The sequence below is a fragment of the Somniosus microcephalus genome, chromosome 1 (genome assembly GCF_052327205.1).
Source record: "Somniosus microcephalus isolate GS21.2 chromosome 1, FLI_Smic_1.0, whole genome shotgun sequence".
Classification (NCBI taxonomy): Eukaryota; Metazoa; Chordata; class Chondrichthyes; order Squaliformes; family Somniosidae; genus Somniosus; species Somniosus microcephalus.
Window position 1 is genome coordinate 217,353,428 of NC_140987.1, and position 13,028 is coordinate 217,366,455.

Sequence of the window (13,028 nt, forward strand, 5' to 3'; positions counted from 1 at the left end):
TACCCTGGTCTTCATCATACTTATGTCCTTCTCAATTATTATCTTAAAACATATTATATTACGGTCACTATTGCCTAGATGTTCCCCTACTTTTACTTCTCTTATCTGTTCTGGTTCATTCCCCATTACTAGATCCAATAGCAAATACTCCCATGTTGGGCTTTTTACATATTGGGTTAGAAAGGCGTCCTGTACACATTGTAGGAGCTCCATCCCCTTTACCTACCTAGTCTGTCGGGGTAGTTGAAATCCCCCGTGATTATTATTCTATGCTTTTTGCTCATTTCCCTAAATGTTGGGGAGGTAGTGGAGATACTGGATTAGATAAAAATTGATAAAGAGGAGGCACTGGAAAGGATATCTGTACTTAAAGTTGATAAGTCACCAGGACTGGATGGGTTGCATCCTAGGATGCTGAGGGACGTTAAGGAGGAAATCATGGAGGTACTGGCCATAATCTTCCAATCCTCCTTAGATACTGGGGTGGTGCCAGAGGACTGGAGAATTGCAAACATTACACCCTTGTTCAAAAAAGGGTGTAAAGATAAACCCAACAACTACAGGCCAGTGAGTTTAACCTCAGTGGTGGGGAATCTTTCAGAAACAATAATCAGGGACAAAGTTAACAGTCACTTGGACACGTGGATTAATTAAGGAAAGTCAGTACAGATTTGTTAAAGGCAAATCGTGTTTAACTAACTTGATCGAGTTTTTGGATGAGGTAATAGAGAGGGTTGATGAATGCAATGCAGTTGACATGGTGTACATGGATTTCTAATAGGCGTTTGATAAAGTGCCACATAATAGGCTTACCAGCAAAGTTGAAGCCCATGGAATAAAAGGGACAGTGGCAGCATGGATATGAAATTGGCTAAGTGAAAGGAAACAGAGAGTAGTGGTGAATGGTTGTTTATCAGACAGGAGGAAGGTATACAGTGGTGTTCCCCAGTGGTCGGTACTAGGACCACTGCTTTTCTTGATATATATTAATGACTTGGACTTGGATGTACAAGGCACAATTTCAAAATTTGCAGATGACACAAAACTTGGAAGTATAGTGAACAGTGAGGAGGATAGTGATAGACTTCAAGAAGACAGACAGGCTGGTGAAATGGGTGGACACGTGGCAGATGAAATTTGACGCAGAAAAGTGCAAATGATACATTTTGATAGGAAGAACAAGGAGAGGCAATATAAAGGGTACAATCCTAAAGGGGGTACAGGAACAGGGAGACCCGGGGGTATGTGTGCACAAATCATTGAAGGTGGTAGAGCAGGTTGAGAAAGCTATTAAAAAAGCATATGGGATCCTGGGCTTCATAAATAGAGGAATAGAGTACAAAAGCAAGGAAGTTAAGATGAACCTTTATAAAAAAAGCACTGGTTTGGCCTCAGCTGGAGAATTCTGGGTACCGCACTTTAGGAAGGATGTGAAGGCCTTAGAGAGGGTGCTGAAATGATTTATGAGAATGATTCCAGGGATGAGGGACTTCAGTTACGTGAATAAACTAGAGAAGCTGGGGTTGTTCTCCTTAGAGCAGAGAAGATTGAGAGATTTGATAGAGGTGTTCAAAATTATCAGGGGTCTAGACAGATTAGATAGAGAGAAACTGTTCCCATTGGCGGAAGGGTCGAGAACCAGAGGACACAGATTTAAGATGATTGGCAATAGAACCAAAGGCAACATGAGGAAAAACTTTTTTACGCAGCGAGTGGTTAAGATCTGGAATGCACTGCCTGAGGGGGTGGTGGAGGCAGATTCAATTGTGGCTTTCAAAAGGGAATTCGATAAGTACCTGAAGGAAAAAAATTTGCAGGGCTACGGGAAAGGGCGGGGGAGTGGGACTAGCTGAAGTGCTCTTGCAGAGAGCTGACACAGGCTCGACGGGCCGAATGGCCTCCTTCAGTGCTGTAACCATTCTATGATTCTATGATTGCATACTTATTCCTCCACCTCCCTTCCACTATTAGCTGGTCTATAGACTAGCCCTATTAGTGTGTTTGATCCTTCATTAACTTTTATCTCTATCCACATGGATTCTATTTCTGTCTTACTGATAGCTGCGTCACCTTTTTATACTGCCATTATGTTATCCCTAATAAGTACAGCTACTCCACCTCCCCTTTTTCCCTCTTTATCTTTTCTAAATATGTTGTACCCTGCAATGTTTAATTCCCAGTCCTGATTTTTCTGTAGCCAGGTCTCTCTAATCCCTACTATGTCTGGTCCCTCACAACGCATGATTGCCTCCGACTCCCCTGTTTTATTATGGACACTGTGCGCATTGTAGTACAGACAGTTTAACTCATTTTTAATAGCAGTTCCTCTCACTTTATTTTTACGGAGTGACTCCTGCCAATGACCAGAAGCTGTGCCATGACGTTCTGTGCATGAGCAGTTTTCGGTTCGCTACGTCACACTGTGCAAACCGATTGAAAAGATTTGTGAATGCGCAAATGACAGTGCGATTTGGCGCAAATTCCAATGTCGGTCGGGTCCCTCCGACAGCAAAACTGCTTTGGATCGAGCCAAGGGCCTATGTGCGAGGAATCCTCCGTTTTTGACGTGAAAGGAACACCTAGAAATGCTTAACCGCAAGGCATTGCCCACCGCTGCAATCAACCGCGCAAAGCAATGCAACCCGCTGAACGGGACAAAATAAGGCGTGTTCACTGTCCGAGTGAGGATCGGCCTGGCTGTGGGGGAAGCAAAGCCTGGGTGTGGGGGGAGAGACCCCAGGTGAGACCCCGGGTGTGGGGGAGAGAGACCCCGGGTGTGGGGGAGAGAGACCCCGGGTGTGGGGGAGAGACGCCCCGGGTGTGGGGGAGAGAGACCCCGGGTGTGGGGGAGAGAGAGAGACCCCGGGTGTGGGGGAGAGAGAGAGACCTCGGGTGTGGGGGAGAGAGAGAGACCCCGGGTGTGGGGGAGAGAGAGAGACCCCGGGTGTGGGGGAGAGAGAGAGACCCCGGGTGTGGGGGAGAGAGAGACCCCGGGTGTGGGGGAGAGAGAGACCCCGGGTGTGGGGGAGAGAGAGACCCCGGGTGTGGGGGACCCCGGGTGTGGGGGAGAGAGACCCCGGGTGTGGGGGGAGTGAGACCCCGGGTGTGGGGGGAGTGTGACCCCGGGTGTGGGGGGAGTGAGACCCCGGGTGTGGGGGGAGTGAGACCCCGGGTGTGGGGGGAGTGAGACCCCGGATGTGGGGGGAGTGAGACCCCGGGTGTGGGGGGAAAGAGACCCTGGGTGTGGCAATGAGCGGGGGAGGGGGGAGTAACGTCACATGGCAATGAGCGGGGGAGGAGGAATAACGTCACATGGCAAAGAGCGGGGGAGGGGGAGTAACGTCACATGGAAATGAGCGGGGGAGGGGGAGTAACGTCACATGGCAATGAGCAGGGGAGGGGGGAGTAACTGATGTAAAAAAACTACTAGGCACTTGGTCGAAGTATTAAACAAGGCTTTAATCAACTGTTTTTCAACATGGAGATCTAGTTGTGTCCTTCACTAGTTCCTGTTAAAGAATGTCCTGAGCAAGCTGGGCCCATGCCCGAGTATTTATACTCTCCCTGGACAGCGCCACCAGCAGGCCACCCAGTATCATTTCATAAGTCATTTCCACATGAATGACAAGGTTCATGTCATTCTTCCCGCCTGAAAGATTGGAAGTCCGGCGGCTTCCTTCTACCAAATTAATCGGACTAAGAATAGATGCAGTAGTTTGAATTTCCGTTGGAGGCTGGAAGGCACATCTCCTTGGACTGTGTTTTGGTCCCTGGGTCGCTTGGTTTGTACTGGCGGGCTGGCAGAGTCTGTGTCGCCTTGATTGACCTGAGGGGGACTAGGGAGATCGTGGCTCCGGTTGCGGGCTCCCACAGACGCAGAGCTGGCTTCACCCTGTTCAGTAGTCGGTGACTGACCGGCATCCTGGCTTCAGGTGGCCATCCCGCGGGGAGCGCTCTGTTCCCCGGGTTGATCCGACGGAATAGCTGGCAGATCCCTTGACGTCCCGGGTAGGGCATCATCCTCAGAGGAGCACAGGGTGTCGGCGTCATTAATATGGATCCCACTATCGATTGGGTCCGTGGGACTGGTTGGGCAGGGGGCCAGATCCCGAAGTGACACTGTGGATTCCCGGCCATCGGTGTATCGCACGTGCGCGTACGTGGGATTGACATCTGTCAATTCCACTTCATCGACGAGGGGATCACTCTTGGAGGATCGGATGAATCTTCGGAGCAGCACGGGGCCAGGAGCTGCCAACCATGATGGTAGGGACGTCCCATGAGTGGAGCGACGCTGGAACCCGAAGAATCGTTCGTGAGGAGTAGTGTTGGTGGATGTAGAAAGAAGAGACCTGATGGAATGCAACGCGTCAGGGAGCATAGTTTCCCACTGCTGGTCTGCTAGGTTGTGTGACCTCAGTGCAAGACGAACAGCGTTCCAAACGATGGCGTTGTATCTCTCAACCTGTCCGTTTCCAATAGGATGATACGGTGTCGTTCTACTTGTGGCGATTCCCCATTGGGAAAGATAACTTTTGAGTTTGCTTGACATGAAGGAGGGACCCCGATCAGAGTGGATGAAATTGGCCATACCGCAAAGGGAAAAGACCTGATCAAGGCATTTGATCACTGTGGAAGTAAGCATATTGGGACAGGGGGAAAAAAAAGGGAAAGCGTGAATATTCGTCCACCATAGTAAGCAAGTAGGTGTTTCGCGTTGAGGAAGGCAATTGCCCTTTAAAGTCAATGCTGAGTCGCTGCATAGCGTGTATGAGCGAGCCATCTGATGCATGGACGAATTGCGGTTTTAATTCTGCGCAAATTCTACAAGTGGAGCATGTTCTTTTCACGTCTTCCATAGAAAATGGGAGATTTTTAGATCGCACAAAGTGTAACACACGTGTAACGCCAGGATGGCACAAGTCAGTATGAAGGTCCGTAAGAGTCGAAGTTGACATGGAAGAGCAGAATGCACACATGAGGGTATCTGGGGCCACATTCTCTTTGCCGGGTCGATAATGTATGGTGTAGCCAAAGGCGGCCAATTCCATCCTCCAGAGCTGTATTTTGTTATTCTTGATCTTAGTGCGTTTCCGGTTATCCAGCATAAAGGCCACAGAGCGCTGATCAGTTATGAACGTGAAATGGCGACGAGCGAGAAAATGACTCCATTTACATACTGCTTCAATGATGGCCGTAGCCTCCTTCTCGACAGGAGGATAATGGAGCTCGCTACCCTGCAAAGTTCTGGACAGAAATGCAACGGGTCGACCGCCTTGATTCAAGGTAGCCGAGATCGTCACCTCCGATGCATCGCACTCGACCACGAAAGAGAGATTTTCATCGATGGAATGAAGCGTGGCTTTTTCTAGTTGTTGCTTGAGGAGGTCGAAAGCTGAAATAGCCATCGCGTCCAATGGAAATGACTTCGCGTGTAGCAGGGGCTGGATCTTGTCGGAAAAGTGGGGTATCCATTTCGCATAATAGGCAAACATGCTGAGGGCCCGACGAAGAGAGCCTAGATTCGTAGGAGGAGGGAGCTCCTGAAGTGGACGAAGTCACTCTGGATCCGGTTTGATGACACCATTGCCCACCCAATAGCCAAGGATGTTGACTGATGGTACTGATTTCACAGATTTGGACTCAAGGTTAAGGTTAAGTTGTGACAACGGAGAACGTCAAGAAATTTCTGGAGGTTGGCATCATGCTCCTTCTGGTCATGACCAGCAATGGTGATACTATCCAGATATGGAAAAGTGTCCGTTAAGTTCTCCTGTTTGACTAGGCTGTCCATTGCCCGTTGAAAGACGGCCACCCCATTGGTGACCCCAAATGGAAGGCGACAAAACTGGTAAAACCGACCATTGGCTTCAAAGGCCATATACTTTTTGTCAGAGCCCTTTAACCGTATTTGTTGGTATGCGCTCTTTAAGTCAAAAGTTGAAAATACCCTGTAGTTGGCAAGGTTATTGACCATGTCATCGATGCGTGGTAGTGGGTAGGCATCCAGGTCGGTATACTGGTTAATAGTTTGCGAGTAATCGATGCAAAGACGTTTCTTGTGTTGCTTCAGAGGATTTTTAACAATGACGACTTGAGCCCGCCAGGAAAATGAACATGGCTCAATGATACCGTCAGCTAGAAGGCGAGAGATTTCTGCCTCGATAAAGGATAGATCATCTTGGCTGAAATGTCGTGATTTAGTGACTATCGGGGGGAAAGATTGGTAAACAAGGAGGTCTCGTCGAGCGAAGCCGCCGAAAGCGCACAAAACAGTACTTTGGAAATAGTAAGCTCTGGCTTTGGCCCTCCAAACTCGAAAGTGAGTCTTTTGTGTTGTTTCTGGAAATCCTGTCCAAGGAGCACATCACTGCATAGGTTTTTGAGCACCCCAAGCTGGGTGGAAAAGTAAGTGCAGCCATTGAGAATAAGGTCAACAAGACAAAAGCCGGAAGAGTTGGTGGCCAGTGTCGTAAGAGCCATTACAATTTCCCTGTCCGAGGGGTAAATACACAGTTTTAACTTACTGACAGCCCGCTCACTGATGAAGCTGTCAGAGCTACATGAGTCGATTAATGCACTCAAAATGTGTTCATTTACCGAAACCCTCGAGCCTGCATGGGACAGGTTTTGGGGAAAACAGCTGTAACACTAGTAGTGGTTCTTGAGGGAGGAGCAGTTTTATAGATAGCAGCTGTAACACTAGTAATGGCTCTTGGGGGAGGAGCAGTTTTATAGATAGCAGCTGTAACACTAGTAGAGGCTCTTGACCGGATTACTTTAGAAAAGTGACCTTTCTTACTGCAATGGTTGCATTATGAGCAGGACAAAATTTCCTATCATGGAATGCACCTCCACAGAAGAAACACTTCTTTTTAGATTGCCAAGATGCCGCTAGGGTAGGGTCATCATCAGTGAGGGCTTCCGCCTGAGGCTTACCGGGGGAGTCACTAAAAGTGGTAGCAGCAGTCCGTGCATATGGTAAAAAATAGGCAGCTGAATTTTTTTGAGCTAAGTCCAGAGAATATGCCTGGTTATAGGCAGCTTGTAACCCGAGGGTTTTATTCTCCAACAAACGCTGGTGTATGAGGGGAGAAGCAATTCCGTTAATAAAAGAGTCACGAATTAATTCCTCCCGGTACTGCTCAGCTGAGACAGCTTTAAGGTTACAATCTTTGCTGAGTCTGTGAAGCTCTTGAAGGAATTTGTCAAGTGATAGCCCGGGTTGTTGTCGAGTTGTGGCCAATAGGTGCCGAGCAAAAATTTCATTTGGGGCCTTAACATATAGTTGCTGTAGTATTTGGATAGCGGAGTCATAGTCTACACAGTCTTCGATAAAGTCAACCACATGAGGGGATACATAATTGGCAAGCATTCGTAACTTAATAGGAACATTCTCACCACACTCCTCGAGGAAGTTGCTGAAGGTTCGATACCAGTGTTTCCATACTTTAGCAGCTATAAGTGAATTCGGATCCAGGTCGAGACGGGCGGGTCTGAGTAGTTTCTCCATGATGGATTGATTACTATGTCCGAGTTCTCTTCTACAGTTTGAATCGTAGCTGTCTGTTCCCAAATCACTCAGAGCATGGAGCGGGTTACAGTTGATTAAATTGATGCAAGAAAACTACTAGGCACTTGGTCTAAGTATTAAACAAGGCTTTAATCAACTGTTTTTCAACATGGAGATCTAGTTGTGTCCTTCACTAGTTCCTGTTAAAGAATGTCCTGAGCAAGCTGGGCCCATGCCCGAGTATTTATACTCTCCCTGGACAGCGCCACCAGCAGGCCGCCCAGTATCATTTCATAAGTCATTTCCACATGAATGACAAGGTTCATGTCATTCTTCCCGCCTGAAAGATTGGAAGTCCGGCGGCTTCCTTCTACCAAATTAATCGGACTAAGAATAGACGCAGTAGTTTGAATTTCCGTTGGAGGCTGGAAGGCACATCTCCTTGGACTGTGTTTTGGTCCCTGGGTCGCTTGGTTTGTACTGGCGGGCTGGCAGAGTCTGTGTCGCCTTGATTGACCTGAGGGGGACTAGGGAGATCGTGGCTCCGGTTGCGGGCTCCCACAGACGCAGAGCTGGCTTCACCCTGTTCAGTAGTCGGTGACTGACCGGCATCCTGGCTTCAGGTGGCCATCCCGCGGGGAGCGCTCTGTTCCCCGGGTTGATCCGACGGAATAGCTGGCAGATCCCTTGACGTCCCGGGTAGGGCATCATCCTCAGAGGAGCACAGGGTGTCGGCGTCATTAATATGGATCCCACTATCGATTGGGTCCGTGGGACTGGTTGGGCAGGGGGCCAGATCCCGAAGTGACACTGTGGATTCCCGGCCATCGGTGTATCGCACGTGCGCGTACGTGGGATTGACATCCGTCAATTCCACTTCATCGACGAGGGGATCACTCTTGGAGGATCGGATGAATCTTCGGAGCAGCACGGGGCCAGGAGCTGCCAACCATGATGGTAGGGACGTCCCATGAGTGGAGCGACGCTGGAACCCGAAGAATCGTTCGTGAGGAGTAGTGTTGGTGGATGTAGAAAGAAGAGACCTGATGGAATGCAACGCGTCAGGGAGCATAGTTTCCCACTGCTGGTCTGCTAGGTTGTGTGACCTCAGTGCAAGACGAACAGCGTTCCAAACGATGGCGTTGTATCTCTCAACCTGTCCGTTTCCAATAGGATGATACGGTGTCGTTCTACTTGTGGCGATTCCCCATTGGGAAAGATAACTTTTGAGTTTGCTTGACATGAAGGAGGGACCCCGATCAGAGTGGATGAAATTGGCCATACCGCAAAGGGAAAAGACCTGATCAAGGCATTTGATCACTGTGGAAGTAAGCATATTGGGACAGGGGGAAAAAAAAGGGTAAGCGTGAATATTCGTTGTGTCCTTCATTAGTTCCTGTTAAAGAATGCCCTGAGCAAGCTGGGCCCATGCCCGAGTATTTATACTCTCCCTGGACAGCGCCAACAAAAGGCCACCCGGTATCATTCCATAAGTCATTTCCAAATGAATAACAAGATTCATGTCCGTAATGTCACTGAGTGGGGGAGGGGGAGTAACGTCACCTGGCAATGAGGGGTAGGGGGAGTAACGTCACCTGGCAATGAGGGGGAGGGGGAGTAACGTCACGCGGCAATGAGCGGGGGAGGGGGAGTAACGTCACATGCCAATGAGCGGGGGAGGGGGAGTAACGTCACGTGGCAATGAGAGGGCGAGGGGGAGTAACGCCACATGGCAACGAGCGGGGGAGGGGGAGTAACATCACGTGGCAATGAGCGGGGGAGGGGGAGTAACGTCACGTGGCAACGAGCGGGGGAGGGGGAGTAACGTCACGTGGCAATGAGTGGGGGAGGGGGAGTAACGTCACGTGGCAATGAGTGGGGGAGGGGGAGTAACGTCACGTGGCAATGAGTGGGGGAGGGGGAGTAACGTCACGTGGCAATGAGTGGGGGAGGGGGAGTAACGTCACGTGGCAATGAGTGGGGGAGGGGGAATAACGTCACGTGGCAATGAGCAGGGGAGGGGGAGTAACGTCACGTGGCAATGAGGGGGGGAGGGGAGTAATGTCACATGGCAATGAGCAGGGGAGGGGAGTAATGTCACATGGCAATGAGGGGGGGAGGGGAGTAATGTCACATGGCAATGAGGGGGGGAGGGGAGTAATGTCACATGGCAATGAGCGGGGGAGGGGAGTAATGTCACATGGCAATGAGCGGGGGAGGGGTAGTAACGTCACATGGCAATGAGCGGGGGAGGGGGAGAAATGTCACATGGCAATGAGCGGGGGAGGGGGTGTAACGTCACATGGCAATGAGCGGGGGAGGGGTAGTAATGTCACATGGCAACGAGCGGGGGAGGGGGTGTAACGTCACATGGCAATGAGCGGGGGAGGGGCAGTAATGTCACATGGCAATGTCAGGGCGAGGCTGGTTCTGGACCCAAGTGCAGACAGATGACGCGAGAAGCAGGTGTGCATTCTTAAATAAAAGTACTTTACTAGAATCACACAGGTAAACAGTTACAAACATCAGAGCTCAAGACAAGCAACCACAAGGCAAACGGCTTTTCAAGACTGAGCACAGAGGGAAGAAACCACAGAACTTAAATACAAGCAAAAACAGGTGAAACCAATAAACCAGACAAAAGGCAGTTAAGTAATCAACACGGGAGAAATTAGTAACAATTAGCAAAGGGAAAAAAACAAGTGGAGGTGCCATCTAGGGGTTACTGAGGGAACTAACCGGCACCATCACAGGACCCACTCCCCTAGGAACGGCTCCTGACATTCCTCCTGGACGATCAGGGTGGCGACGGTAAAATCCCTGATGAGTTCAGGATCCAAAATGTCCCGGGACGGAACCCAAGAACGCTCTTCAGGACCATAACTCTCCCAGTCGACCAGGTATTGAATGCTCCTCCTAACCCAGCGACTATCAAGGAGGCGACCGACAGTGTAGGCTTGCTGACCGTCAATTATGCGGGGCGGGCGGGGGGGAGGTCTGGAAGCAGGAACCAAAGGACTGGTAAGTGCCGGCTTCAGGTGAGAGACGTGGAACATGGGATGTATCTGCATCGACCGAGGAAGGAGGAGCCGGTAGGCAACAGGGTTTACTTTTTCCAAAATCTTAAAAGGTCCGATGAACCGGGGATCCAACTTGCGGGACTCCACATGGAGCGGAAGATTCTGGGTACACAGCCAGGCCTTCTGTCCGGTCCGGAACCGAGGAGCTGGGCGGTGGTGTCGGTCAGCCTGCACTTTCTGCCGAGATGCATAAGTTCCTCTTCGGTGCTAACAGGTGGACTCGGGGGTACTTGGAAACTGTTGGTCAGATTTGAAACACCGGAAGATCTCACCTCTGTGGAAGTAGTGAATCTCCTCTCTCTACCATGCTCCCGGAGGCGGTTATCCACTCTGATGGCAAGGGAGATGAGCGTGTCAAGGTCCTCCGGAACCTCTCTGGACGCCAGTTCATCTTTGATAGATTCGGAAAGGCCATGAAGAAACGTGGAGAGAAGGGCCTCGGTGTTCCAACGGCTTTCCGCAGCGAGTGTGTGGAACTCAATGGCAAAGTCAGCTACGCTGCAGTTGCCCTGGCAGAGATTCAAAAGTCTCTTAGCTGCCTCCCCTCCACTCACAGGATGGTCAAAGACTTTGCTCATCTCTTCGGCGAAAAGGAGAATGTCCGAGCAGATGAAAGATTGCTGCTCCCAGATAGCGGTAGCCCAGGCGAGAGCTCTTCCCGAGAGTAGTGATATGATGAACGCTACCTTAGAGCGGGGTGATCGGAACATGGAGGGTTGGAGTCCAAAAACTAGGATGCACTGGGTCAAGAAGCCGCGACCCTTGCCCGGATGACCGTCATAGCGCTCTGGCGCGGGTAGGCGAGGCTCTCGGTGAGTCTGGAGGTCGGAGACCGGTGGGGTAGCACCCAAAGGAACTGACTGAGGAGGAACATCCTGAGCAGAAGCCACACAGCTGTGTGTTGAATGGTCTGAGTCCACGTATTTACCTTGTCCGAAATGCTTTGGAGAAGTTGCTCAAGGCGGCTGAGGAAAGCACCTTGATGGGAGAGAATAGAACAAAATTCCTCCATCACTGCTGGGTCCATACTGGCTCAGTCTTGCTGTCAGGGCGAGGCTGGTTCTGGACCCAAGCGCAGACAAACGAGGCAAGAAGCAGGTATGCAGTCTTAAATAAAAGTACTTTACTAGAATCACACAGGTAAACAGTTACAAACATAGGAGCGCAAGACAAGCTACAACTAGGTAAACGGCTTGTCAAGACTGAGCACAGAGGGAAGAAACCACAGAACTTAAATACAAGCAAAAACAGGTAAAACCAATAAACCAGATAAAAGGCAGTTAAGTAATCAACACGGGAGAAACTAGTAACAATTAGCAAAGGGAAAAAAACAAGTGAAGGTGCCATCCATGGGTTACTGAGGGAACTAAGCGGCACCCTCACAGGCAATGCGCGGGGGAGAGAGAGTAACGTCACATGTCAATGAGCGGGGGAGCGGGAGTAACGTCACATGGCAATGAGCGGGAGAGGGGTGAGTAACATCACATGGCAATGAGCCGGGGAGTGGGAGTAACATCACATTGCAATGAGTGGAGGAGGGGGAGTAATGTCACATGGCAATGAGCAGGGGAGTGGGAGTAACATCACATTGCAATGAGCGGGGGAGTGGGAGTAACATCACATTGCAATGAGCGGGGGAGGGGGAGTAAAGTCACATGGCAATGAGTGGGTGAGGGGGAGTAATGTCACATGGCAATGAGCGGGGGAGGGGGGAGTAACGTCACATGGCAATGAGCGGGGGAGGGGGAGTAATGTCACATGGCAATGAGCGGGGAGGGGGGAGTAACGTCACATGGCAATGAGCGGGGGAGGGGGAGTAACGTCACATGGCAATGAGCGGGAGAGGGGGGAGTAACGTCACATGGCAATGAGTGGGGGACGGGGAGTAACGTCACATGGCAATGAGTGGGGGAGGGGGAGTAACGTCACATGGCAATGAGTGGGGGACGGGGAGTAACGTCACATGGCAATGAGTGGGGAAGGGGGAGTAACGTCACATAACAATGAGCGGGGGACGGGGAGTAACATCACATGGCAATGAGTGGGGTAGGGGGAGTAACATCACATGAGAATGAGCGGTTGAGGGGGAGTAACGTCACATGGCAATGAGCGGGGGAGTGGGAGTAATGTCACGTGGCAATGAGCAGGTGACGGGGAGTAATGTCACATGTCAATGAGTGGGGAGGGGGAGTAATATCACATGGCAATGAGCGTGGGAGTGGAGTAATGTCACATGGCAATAAGCGGGGGAGGGGAGTAATGTCATGTGGCAATGAGCGGGTGACGGGGAGTAACGTCACATGGCAATGAGCGGGGGGGAGGAGTAATGTCACATGGCAATGAGTGGGGGAGGGGGAGTAACATCACAAGGCAATGAGCGGGGGAGGGGGAGTAATGTCACATGGCAATGTCAGGGCGAGGCTGGTTCTGGACTC